Source organism: Coregonus clupeaformis, chromosome 1 (genome assembly GCF_020615455.1).
Source record: "Coregonus clupeaformis isolate EN_2021a chromosome 1, ASM2061545v1, whole genome shotgun sequence".
NCBI classification, from domain to species: domain Eukaryota; kingdom Metazoa; phylum Chordata; class Actinopteri; order Salmoniformes; family Salmonidae; genus Coregonus; species Coregonus clupeaformis.
In genome coordinates, this window is record NC_059192.1 from 40,159,705 (window position 1) to 40,171,889 (window position 12,185).

The following is a 12,185-nucleotide window of genomic DNA, read 5'->3' on the forward strand; positions in this document are numbered from 1 at the left end:
AAGAACATCACAACAACAGTAATTAATGAGGCAGTCTAGACAGTGCAGATAGGCCTAGACAGAGCAAATTTTGGGTGGTTGAAACCCTTTTCAACCCCTTTATATTAATTAATTTATATATGCAAATATGCCCAGTGTATATATGCAAATGAGGCACATTTAAAAATATATATATATCTTTATAAGGCACTTTATTTTATCACCAAAGTATAAAAAACATACCTAATATACTAAGAAAAGGTATATATGAGTGCATTATAAGAAAAGAAAGTGAACTTTAACAATGAATTGAATACCTGAATTCTCAGTAAAATGCCTGAACTCCATTATTTGTCCATGCCAGTACAATATTTTATGTGCTATAATTCAGTCAATATCTGAAGGATTTTAAACATTCAAAAGGTTTGAAGTATCTTCACCCATTGTCCAACTGATGCATATATTAGAATAGTTTTCTTTAACCTTTGAACAATTCCGATAACCGTTGCTAATTCTACTTTAAATTCAAAGATGGTGCTAACAGATCAGAGCTGTGTGTGTTTTCTCCATTCAGGCGCAGAGGGCACAGACGCTTTGAGCCATAGTTTACTGTGTGGAGTCAAAGTTCAACAAGACGGAGATAACTGACACACACACACACACAATAATCAATTTTGTCTGTGATTATCTGCTGTAAAACAAGTTTATCTTCTGTTTATGTGTGTGTTGTGTGTTCTGTAGCTGGCCACTATAGCAGACACCCTGGAGCATGTATTTCATGTCTGTTTCCAAGCCCTCAGGGGCATCATCGACTCAGTACGTATGGTATTAATGCCAAAAAACAAAGGATAGTCTTTGTTACTTCAATTAATTCAATACAATACATACAGAAATGGTTTAGATGTCCTTGTTTAAAATGTATCCATAGAACAAGTGTATCTATCAGTTCATAGTTATCTAATAACAATTTAACCATGTCTTTTCATAGTAAATAAGTCCTGTTTATAGGCCTACAATACGTCTACCCGCATAATTACCCACTGTCTTCTGTGTTTTTATCTCTCAGATCATTAAGTCCTGCATTGAGATACTAGCTTCTGAACCGTCCAGTGTGTGCAAGAGGTAAGAGCTGCCAGTACCGAAGTTGGGTAACACTTCCTTCCATTATAAATGCATTTCAAATGACTCATGAGCAATGCACAATGCATATTTTTCTGTAAAACTGGGCCTCTTAGGAACGATTTCAAAGAACCAGATTAAGCCATTTCGTGGACTAAAATAAATAATTATTTTGATCAAACCTATTTATGGAATCCACCCTTTCTGATTATTCTGTTTATGGTATTTCGTCAGAGACAGATACCGTGACAGTGAATGTGTTCTGGCCCACTGGTTCAGTTGAGTAGTCATCAGACTACATTATCATAATGCGGTGTGTGAGGTGAGCGCAAGGCCGGCCATAATGACCTCGGAAATGACAGAGAGCATATTGTCCTGCAGAGTCATGGGAAATTAGCATGTGTGTGTGTCCAGGAGGGTCAGAGGAAATAAGTGTGTGTGTGTGTGTGTGTGTACAGTGCCTTCAGAAAGTATTCACACCTCTTTACTTTTTCCACATTTTGTTGTGTTACAAAGTGGGATCAAAATGGATTTAATAGTAATTTTTTGTAATGGAAAATGAAACACTCATATTTTGATTAGATAAGTATTCAACCCCCTGAGTCAATACATGTTATACAACGGGTGGTTCTAATCCTGAATGCTGATTGGTTAAAACCGCATTCCAGCTGGTGTCTATTCCACAAGTTACCACCGGCTAAATCTAGGACATTAAAATGCCTATTTACTCTGTTCCATCTGACTGCGCAATCCACTGTCTCATCAGCCCAGCCAGGCAATTTATAAACTTGATCTCCACTGTAAAAAGCATCTCACATTTCTTTCAGACTAACATTTAGTTTTCAACAGCGGAGATTTGTATAAACCTTGCTGTCTGTCTCTTCGACATTTGCAACATTGTTTCAATATTCAAATTCGATATCCAGCTGTCCCATAGTAATGAACGTGTCAGGAGTCGGGACGAGACAGACAGGCAGGCAGCATTTCTCAGCCAGTCGAACTCATGAATCAGCTGGTATAATTGTTATGGATATATACAAAGAAATGTAAATTGAAAAAAGGTCAAACGAAACGAAGTGCAGCTAGTTTGCAGTCTTTCCAGCTTCAGTTTGAAATGATTGTGTTAGCTGTGTTGTTGGCTAGCTGCTCAGAACAACAGTGTCCTGACGAGAGAGCACATTTTCTATGCCAGGCGAAGTCGTGTTTCAATAGCTCATTGTTATTGATGTATCCAAATAAATGTCACTAGAAAACAGCTTAAACAAATGCAAATGCAGCTACTGTTGTTATTCTTGCTGCATTGTTCGACGTGACTGTAAGTTAGCCGTAGTTGGATTGCAGTGCCAACATATCCTCCAAACACCGGCTTCTCGGGTATTATCACTTAATTAGAATCACCTTTGGCAGCGATTACAGCTGTGAGTCTTTCTGGGTAAGTCTAAGAGCTTTGCAAACCTGGATTGTGCAATATTTGCCCATTATTCTTTTTAAAATCCTTCAAACTCTGTCAAGTTGGTTGTTGATCATTGCTAGACAGCGATTTTCAAGTCTTGCCATAGAGTTTCAAGCCAATTTAAGTCAAAACTGTAACTAGGCCACTCAGGAACATTCCATGTTGTCTTGGTAAGTAACTCCAGTGTATATTTGGCCTTGTGTTTTAGGTTATTGTCCTGCTGAATGCTGATTTGTTTCCCAGTGTCTGTTGGAAAGCAGATTGAACCAGGTTTTCCTCTAGGACTTTGCCTTTGCTTAGCTCTATTCCTTTTCTTTTTATCCTAAAAAACTCCCTATTCCTTGCCGATTATTAGCATACCCATAACATTATGCAGCCACCACCATGCTTGAAAATATGAAGAGTGATACTCAGTGATGTGTTTTGTTGGATTTGCCCCAAACATAATGCTTTATATTCAGGACAAAAAGTTAATTTCTTTGTCACATTTTTTGCTGTATTACTTTTGTGCCTTATTGCAAACAGGATGCATGTTCTTGGAATATTCTAATTCTGTAACGGCTTCCTTCTTTTCACGCCGTCATTTAGGTTAGTATTGGAAAGGGAAAGGGGGATACCTAGTCAGTTATACAACTGAATGCATCCAACTGAAATGTGTCTTCCGCATTTAACCCAACCCCTCTGAATCAAGAGAGGTGCGGGGGGTTGCCTTAATCAACGTCCATGTCATTGGCACCCAGGGAGCAGTGGGTTAACTGCCTTGCTCAGGGGCAGAACAACAGATTTTTACCTTGTCAGCTCGAGGATTCGATCCAGCAGTTCTCTTATCACAGCCATTTAACTCTTTAACTGGTATAAAATCACCATTAGCCTCATGGTGAAATCCCAGAGCGGTTTCCTTCCTCTTCATCAACTGAGTTAGGAAGGATGGGACTGGGTGTATTGATACACCATCCAAAGTGTAATTAATAACTTCACCATGCTCAAAGGGATATTCAATGTCTGCTTCCCCCCCACCCACCCACCCACCCACCCACCCACCCAATATTTGGCCTTCTTTGTCAGGCATTGGAAAACCTCCTTGGTCGTTGTTGAATCTGTGCTTGAAATTCTGACTGAGGGACCTTACAGATAACTGTATGTATGGGGTACAGAGATGGGGTAGTCATAAAAAAATTAAATAATGTTAAACACCATTATTGCACACAGCGTTACTCCATGCAATTTATTATCAGACTTTTTAAGAAAATTTTGCTCCTGAAGTTATTTAGGCTTGCCAATTACGTATAGATTAAAGGCTGGACTAAACTGAGATCACTGTAGCATAACAATATTAAAGTGTAACTTTTTTAATGCATTTTCATTTAAGATATATTATATAGTCAGAATTATCCGTTTTCATATTAAGGTGTAAAAGAGTCATTCTTAACAAAGGTGGTGATATATAATGTGTTTTTAAAGAACATTTGACTGTAAACAGAGGAACATGCTGAGGCAATATGAATTTATTAAATTATTCCACGACAGAAAAAGGATTATATCTCAGTGTTCTGTAGCGCCCTAGTCCGGATGTTGTTATGAGTTATAAGAAGAAGGTAGAGGGGTTTGGGGCTGATTTTCACCAAAAAATATGAGATAAGATAACAAGATTGAACATGCAATATGAGTTAGTGCTACAGTCACTTCAGGATTTAGATCAGGCTTTACTGTCTATATGGATCTCTCCTTCTGCCATGGGCCCAATGATGGCAACACACACACACATGTTCTTTTAACCAGTGCACACACACACTTCCCTCACACTGATATGAAGTGACCAGGTTGACTGCCTGCAAAGAGGCCATCAGATTGGACAGTGAACGTCGGCCACGCTATATAACCTGACAGCACTGATCTCACACACACACACAGGCCAGTGATAGGTGGTCCTGCTATCTAACTTGACAGCAAAGATAGCTGCTTTCATTAACATCAGACCTCTCACCCTCCCCTTCGCCTTTCCCTGTACCCCCAACCCCTCAATTACTGTCCTGTCACACTAACATGGTTGAAGTGGCCACATTTGGACATGCCAAACCCAACTACACACACAAACATACAATAACACACACATACAGACAAGCACATTGCCCTAATCTGCTGCTAGCCTACCAACACACAGGAGTTGTCACCTTATATTCATACCTGCAAGCCTGACAAGTGTGTGTGGTGTGCGCAGATAGGCCAGCACACCACCAGTTCCTGCCCACCACGAGGAGAAGAGAAAGAAAAAGGAGGGAGGGAAGAGAGGGTGTTGTCGCTGGAATTAAAGAAGTAGTGACAGGTTAATTGTGGGGATGTGGTGTGTAGGAGAGGGACGTGTGTTTGTGGTTGGAAGGGGAGTGACAGGTCGCAAGCCGCTTACGCTCTTTTAAACAGCTCACACACACACACCCCCAATGAATACAGCTCTCAGCCAAACGCAAATTAGACTACCAGTGAGAGAAAGAGCAGGACATCTTCAAATGTGGTACTAAATATGACAACATGAAGGACTGTGATGTTTCATTACTGCTACACATGACATTCACTTTAGTACAGCAACATGACTAATTTTAATGTCTTGGTGGCATTTCAGAGAGAATGAAAATGTTTTACCTTAGTTGCCTTGACCTTTTTGAAACACTGCTTTTCCCTGGTGGCGAACACATACACACGCACACACTGTGATGTTTTTATCCAGTGAACTTTACACTTTAGCTTTAAATGTTAAAGGTGTGGCGAATGTTCATTTCTATTAGCAGGGATAAGGCTAGTGTATGCCTCAGTGCACAGAAAAGATCACACACACACCATAGGTAAGTTCAGAGCCACTCTTTCTCTGCTGGTAGCCCTGCAGACAGCTTTCTAAGCGAGCGTTTTCCCCCCCTCTCTATAACATATGCTGTACACACATAGCTTCCGCCAATGCGCTTTAGTGGTGCCTGGGGGGACTAAAAGGTCAGAGACACACACACATTTTCCCGTCCACATACTCACATCTCTCCCGGCTGTGCGGGTGGGGATTTGTGAACAGCAGCACTTTTAGTGTTAGCACCAGTGAAGCATATGCTGGTTGTTTTTCTCATGCTTGAGTTGAGTCTTCCTGAAAGGTTAAGCATAGAGCACATAAGAGAGTAGGCAAAGAGCCACATACACATACAAACAAACACACCCACTGCCTCCGGCTGTGAACACTTTCTAATGTAAAACACATGAGACAAAGAAGTGCTGCTGTGATACTCATTGTCATATTTTTCAAACAGATTTTCACTAGAATACTTTGCTAGAAAAATATAATACATTCAAATAACTTTGAATGGTTGGTGATTTTTTGGGGGGGGTCATTTTGTTCATACCCTTTCTGTTTCTTTCTCTCAGAGTCGTACCAGGTAGTGTTGCAAGGGAACTGGTTTCTCCACGCCAGAAACACCAACCAGGTTCTGTAGATTCAAACTCAATGACACAAACACACTGGGTTTCACATACACATTTATGTGAAAAATGGGGATGTCATTTTAGCTATAATTATATATACTAAGAACAGATTTAATGAATCTCTGTCACGATCGTTGAGAAACGGGTCAGACCAAGGTGCAGTGTGAAAAGCGTACATGTTTATTAACTAAATAAACATTCAACAAAACAAGAAACAACGTAACGTGAAGTCCAAAGGGCTATACACATACCAGCCTAACAGGAACAATATCCCGCAATAGGCTACCTAAGTATGATCCCCAATCAGAGACAACGAGCGACAGCTGCCTCTGATTGGGACTCATACCCGGCCAGACATATTAAATTGAAAACTAGAACATCAACATAGAATTTCTAACATAGATTTCCACACCCTGACTCAACAAACTAGAGTTCTATAGGTCAGGACGTGACAATCTCTCACTCTTTCTTTCTCTCGCTCTCGCTCTCGCACACACACAAAAATACGCACACACACACATTTTCTGTATTCATTTGCAAGATTAATATGATGTTAAACCTCTTCAATTAACAGAATATCATTTTTCTTTAGATGAGAGGCCTGCTGGTATAGAGGAAACGTTCCTGCTCTGACTAAGTAGAAGGTAAGTTACTATTCTACTTACTACAGTATTCCAGTGTGTTCTTCAATCCTACATGGTCCTGTATAGCTACAGGATGTGCATGCATTAGTTCCAGCCCTGCAGCAACGACCCTGCTAGCCTGCACACCCTGTAGCGTTCTGCCACTGCAGCTGGATTGGTAGATTGGTTAGGCAGATCAGTGTCCTTGACCGAATTAGGGCCAAAGTCGTTTGTTGCTGTGATCAATCAGTCACCGCTAACGAGCTTAGACATTAATCAGAGAGAGAAAGAGATAGAGAGTGGAAAGGAAAGAATAGAGGAGGAGAGGAGTAGAGCCCGGGAACATGGTTTAATTAGACTCTTGGAAAACATGCAGGAGAGATGGACAGAGTGTGTGTGCGTCGAGTGTGCATGCGTGCACATGAGTGTGTGTGTGAACACAGTCACTAGGGAAGTGAGAAGTTTTCTATGCGTATCTGTATTTGCCTAGGGTCTCAGTTCAGCACTAGGGGTCTGAGACAGAAAGAGAGAAAAAGAGAAAAGACCTCCATGTCTAAAGCCTTCACCCCAGCATTCTCCAGAGCCACCCCAGGTTTGAGAGCTTCTCAGGGGGCAGAGAAAGATATGTTCTTGGCTGGGAGCTGGGAGAATCTACCCCCCAACCCAGCGCATAATTATACCGCTGTCCCCCAGCCACAGACACCGGCAGGTGATCAACTGTCTTGTTGCTGTCACTCAGATGTCTGTGGAGGGCTTGCTCTTTTCTTGACTTGCGGTTAGAGAGACTCACCACTGCAACACCACTCTTAAAGACACTTTTTGTTTAAAGCTGTAACAAGAAGAGTCATTGTGTCTTTGTTTACAGTGGATTTAGAAGTTGTTTTGGTGAGTGTTTTTCTATTTCACCATTTCTATGTTATTAGTCAGTGTAAGTCTGCTTCAGCCAACTCCTTGTTTTTATTGTTCTCCAAACACTAAAAAGGTAGAAAGGAGCAGTCAATACCTGGCTGTCTTGGCTTGTGCCCACCCCCTCACCTCCACCCCCTATAGGTGTAACAGGGCATATTTATGCTGCTTCTCCATTTATGTGTCCATAATGGTGCCCATGAAGCGCTGTGTTGTTCCCAGCACTATTACAGAGTCACCCCATTATTACACGCTCTACCAACAACACTGAAGGGAGTAAGAGGAAATCAACTGTGAACAGCTGAAGGGCCAGACAATGAGGCCTGTTGTTGTTGATTCAAAACAGATTTTTGGATCAAAGCCATTTATATGTGTACCCTATTTAGTCTACAAAGGTCACCATATTTATATATTTCACACAAAATCATAAGGGTTATTTTACAATGTAGCCCTTTTCACTCACAGTCCCTGTCATCCTGTATACAGATTGAAAATTGTACATTTTGTCATTGATAAGTGCCTTAATTGGAACCCAGTGGATGTACAGTAACATGCTATACATGACGCTAGAGCTCAGGTTCTCCGGTTCACAAAGCTGTATGGGTTTTGACTGACAGATGTTATAAACTTGAGCACTGTGCGCAACAAGAAGATTCCCCCATCCCTCCCTCTAATTGGGATACTTTTGCACATTTGTTGTTGTCTGAGTGAGGGAAATGCTGTAAATTGAGAGGAGTCGATGTGTTCTGAAAGATGAAACATTGAGGATTATAATAAATACTGTTTGATGTCATACAAGCAAACCACACACCCATGAGTCCAAATGCACACTTAACATTTCCATATTTGAAAACTCATGTCAGTTACAGTATCAACCTTTATGATCGCTATGTTTGATCCACAGTTACAAAGATGACATACATTATACCTTGGGTTGTCCTGAACAGAAGGGCCCCGATTCTGACCCGAGTTAAGCGCGCGTAAATGGAACGTAATTCTTTTTTTTGCACTTTTCTTTCTATGCGTATTCTGACCTTGAGCTTAAGCATGAGAATAGCATGCTATTCACCCGCTATTTGTTTGGGGTGGAGAGCTAAGAAATGAAGGTGTGGCGGAGGTGTGTCTACAGATAAACCATATTCTGACCTTGACTAAATGCCCCCACCTTTATGCGCGAAGAAACCATGAATAAGGTTGAGCGAACCTGCCGGTTCCAAGTGGAAAAAGCATCTACTTTCTTTTTTCAGATAGAAATAACAGCATTCTCCATGCACTGTAATTTCTAAATGTATAAGAGCTATTGATAAGAGCTAGGTAAATTAGTAATCCGTTTGAAGAAGGGGATTGTAAATACACATAGCAATTGTTTTAGATGATTTTCCCTTATGATCCCTGAAGACGAATGTGAAACCAGACATATGGAAGCAAACTGAAAATCATATCAACATGACATGTATTGCGTCCCTTTCTTTCCTCTGTCATGACCGTGTAAATTGTTCCTAAGGGTCGCTAGCATTAGTGGATCATATTAGGCTAACATTGTGAAATAATTTGGGACATGTAGCCTATTTGAATCATTATGGAACTCAGACCACACGTAGCAGGTTAAACCTGGAGCTTCGAGCACGGTTCACAATGACCTTATTGTCATAAAGTTCCATTGTTAGTGAGAACTAGGGTAGATTTATAGGACTATTGTTCAACCCCTATTGTACACTTTTTTTCCACCTTCCAATATTTCATGGATTGAATTTGAATATTATAACTTTCAGGATGAATCAAACCACCAAAGGCTCTCCAAACCTCTTTTTTTTTATGATTCATACATACAGTGGGGAAAACAAGTATTTAGTCAGCCACCAATTGTGCAAGTTCTCCCACTTAAAAAGATGAGAGAGGCCTGTAATTTTCATCATAGGTACACGTCAACTATGACAGACAAAATGAGGGACAAAAATCCAGAAAATCACATTGTAGGATTTTTTATGAATTTATTTGCAAATTATGGTGGAAAATAAGTATTTGGTCAATAAAAGTTTCTCAATACTTTGTTATATACCCTTTGTTGGCAATGACACAGGTCAAACGTTTTCTGTAAGTCTTCACAAGGTTTTCACACACTGTTGCTGGTATTTTGGCCCATTCCTCCATGCAGATCTCCTCTAGATGTTTTGGGGCTGTCGCTGGGCAACAGTGACTTTCAACTCCCTCCAAAGATTTTCTATGGGGTTGAGATCTGGAGACTGGCTAGGCCACTCCAGGACCTTGAAATGCTTCTTACGAAGCCACTCCTTCGTTGCCCGGGCGGTGTGTTTGGGATCATTGTCATGCTGAAAGACCCAGCCACGTTTCATCTTCAATGCCCTTGCTGATGGAAGGAGGTTTTCAGTCAAAATCTCACGATACATGGCCCCATTCATTCTTTCCTTTACACGGATCAGTCGTCCTGGTCCCTTTGCAGAAAAAACAGCCCCAAAGCATGATGTTTCCACCCCCATGCTTCACAGTAGGTATGGTGTTCTTTGGATGCAACTCAGCATTCTTTGTCCTCCAAACACGACCGAGTTGAGTTTTTACCAAAAAGTTATATTTTGGTTTCATCTGACCATATGACATTCTCCCAATCCTCTTCTGGATCATCCAAATGCACTCTAGCAAACTTCAGACGGGCCTGGACATGTACTGGCTTAAGCAGGGGGACATGTCTGGCACTGCAGGATTTGAGTCCCTGGCGGCGTAGTGTGTTACTGATGGTAGGCTTTGTTACTTTGGTCCCAGCTCTCTGCAGGTCATTCACTAGGTCCCCCCGTGTGGTTCTGGGATTTTTGCTCACCGTTCTTGTGATCGTTTTGACCCCACGGGGTGAGATCTTGCGTGGAGCCCCAGATCGAGGGGAGATTATCAGTGGTCTTGTATGTCTTCCATTTCCTAATAATTGCTCCCACAGTTGATTTCTTCAAACCAAGCTGCTTACCTATTGCAGATTCAGTCTTCCCAGCCTGGTGCAGGTCTACAATTTTGTTTCTGGTGTCCTTTGACAGCTCTTTGGTCTTGGCCATAGTGGAGTTTGGAGTGTGACTGTTTGAGGTTGTGGACAGGTGTCTTTTATAATGATAACAAGTTCAAACAGGTGCCATTAATACAGGTAACGAGTGGAGGACAGAGGAGCCTCTTAAAGAAGAAGTTACAGGTCTGTGAGAGCCAGAAACCTTGCTTGTTTGTAGGTGACCAAATACTTATTTTCCACCATAATTTGCAAATAAATTCATAAAAAATCCTACAATGTGATTTTCTGGATTTTATTTTCTCAATTTGTCTGTCATAGTTGACGTGTACCTATGATGAAAATTACAGGCCTCTCTCATCTTTTTAAGTGGGAGAACTTGCACAATAGGTGGCTGACTAAATACATTTTTTCCCCACTGTACATTCCTAATCCTAAAATGGGCCTAACTAATCTACAAGATCAGAATATTTATTTATCTACCAGTTGGTGCTGTAATGGAGACGAAGATGGCGAAGATGGCATTCTTTCATTAACCAGGTTTCCATCTAATTGTTTTATGCGAGTAAAGTACATGTCGGATAAAAAATGTCATGACAGGCCTGATGGAAACAGAAAATGTGTTGGTAAACTTTCCAAATGTCAACAAAACAAAATACGCTACACAAGGTGGGATCTTTTTGTGTCTGTAAAATTAATTATGCAAGAAATATCGGTGGAAATGCTTTTATGCGCAAATATTGATATAATAACTATCATATCGAAGTAAACTTGGAGTCACGCGATGACATGTTTTGTGGTCCTCCCATTACGACTTGTCAGGAAGGCATGCAATTTATTAGGATACAGATTAAATTAATTATGATGAACGTCACAGGGTGGTGAAAGTGCAAGGTGCGAGCTTGGTGCTCCTTTCCAATAAATATCGAGGGTCTTATCCTGGTGACATGATCATTGATGCTTGGCTGCCGTTTGACAAATAAAAATAATCTAACTCTTTTGCCAATAATAAACTCATCATGTAGGCTATACGCGCAATGTATCTGCGAGCTATTGGCTAGAGCGCATGTGCCAATACCATAATGGGCACACTCGCTATATAATGCAAAAAAAATTTGTGAAAAAAACATCAGTAGAGTTGAAAATGCGATTGAAACCCATTTAACTTGCATTTTTTATCCAGTACATGGGAATTTAACCGTAAAGGGTATTTTTATGTGCACTACATCATCATGCCCAGCCGTTTATCCCCAACAAGTCAATCTGGTGAGAAAATGTGCATATTGTTTTTATGCTAAATTTTGAATATCCAAATGAAAATCTGTTGCCAATTGGATGGAAACTTAGCTATTGATGTCTTTTTTCTGAACCCGTTCTCTCTATGTATTCTAGTCTGTCGACAAAATTCTAATTAAAGGTACACCGTATGTAAAGGATGGCTTAAGATAAATGTACTAAAAACCCTATTGAGTGAAAACTCCACGAGAAAAATGGGAGGGTTTTCAGTGTTGAATTACATTTATTCAGCGCATCAAGGGAGCCACACCTGCAAAGCCCATTACGCACCTTCATAAGGTAAGTCTGAATACCAACTACTGAGAAATACGTAGGAAAGGTGTGCATAAGAAAGGCGTAATTTCCTAAG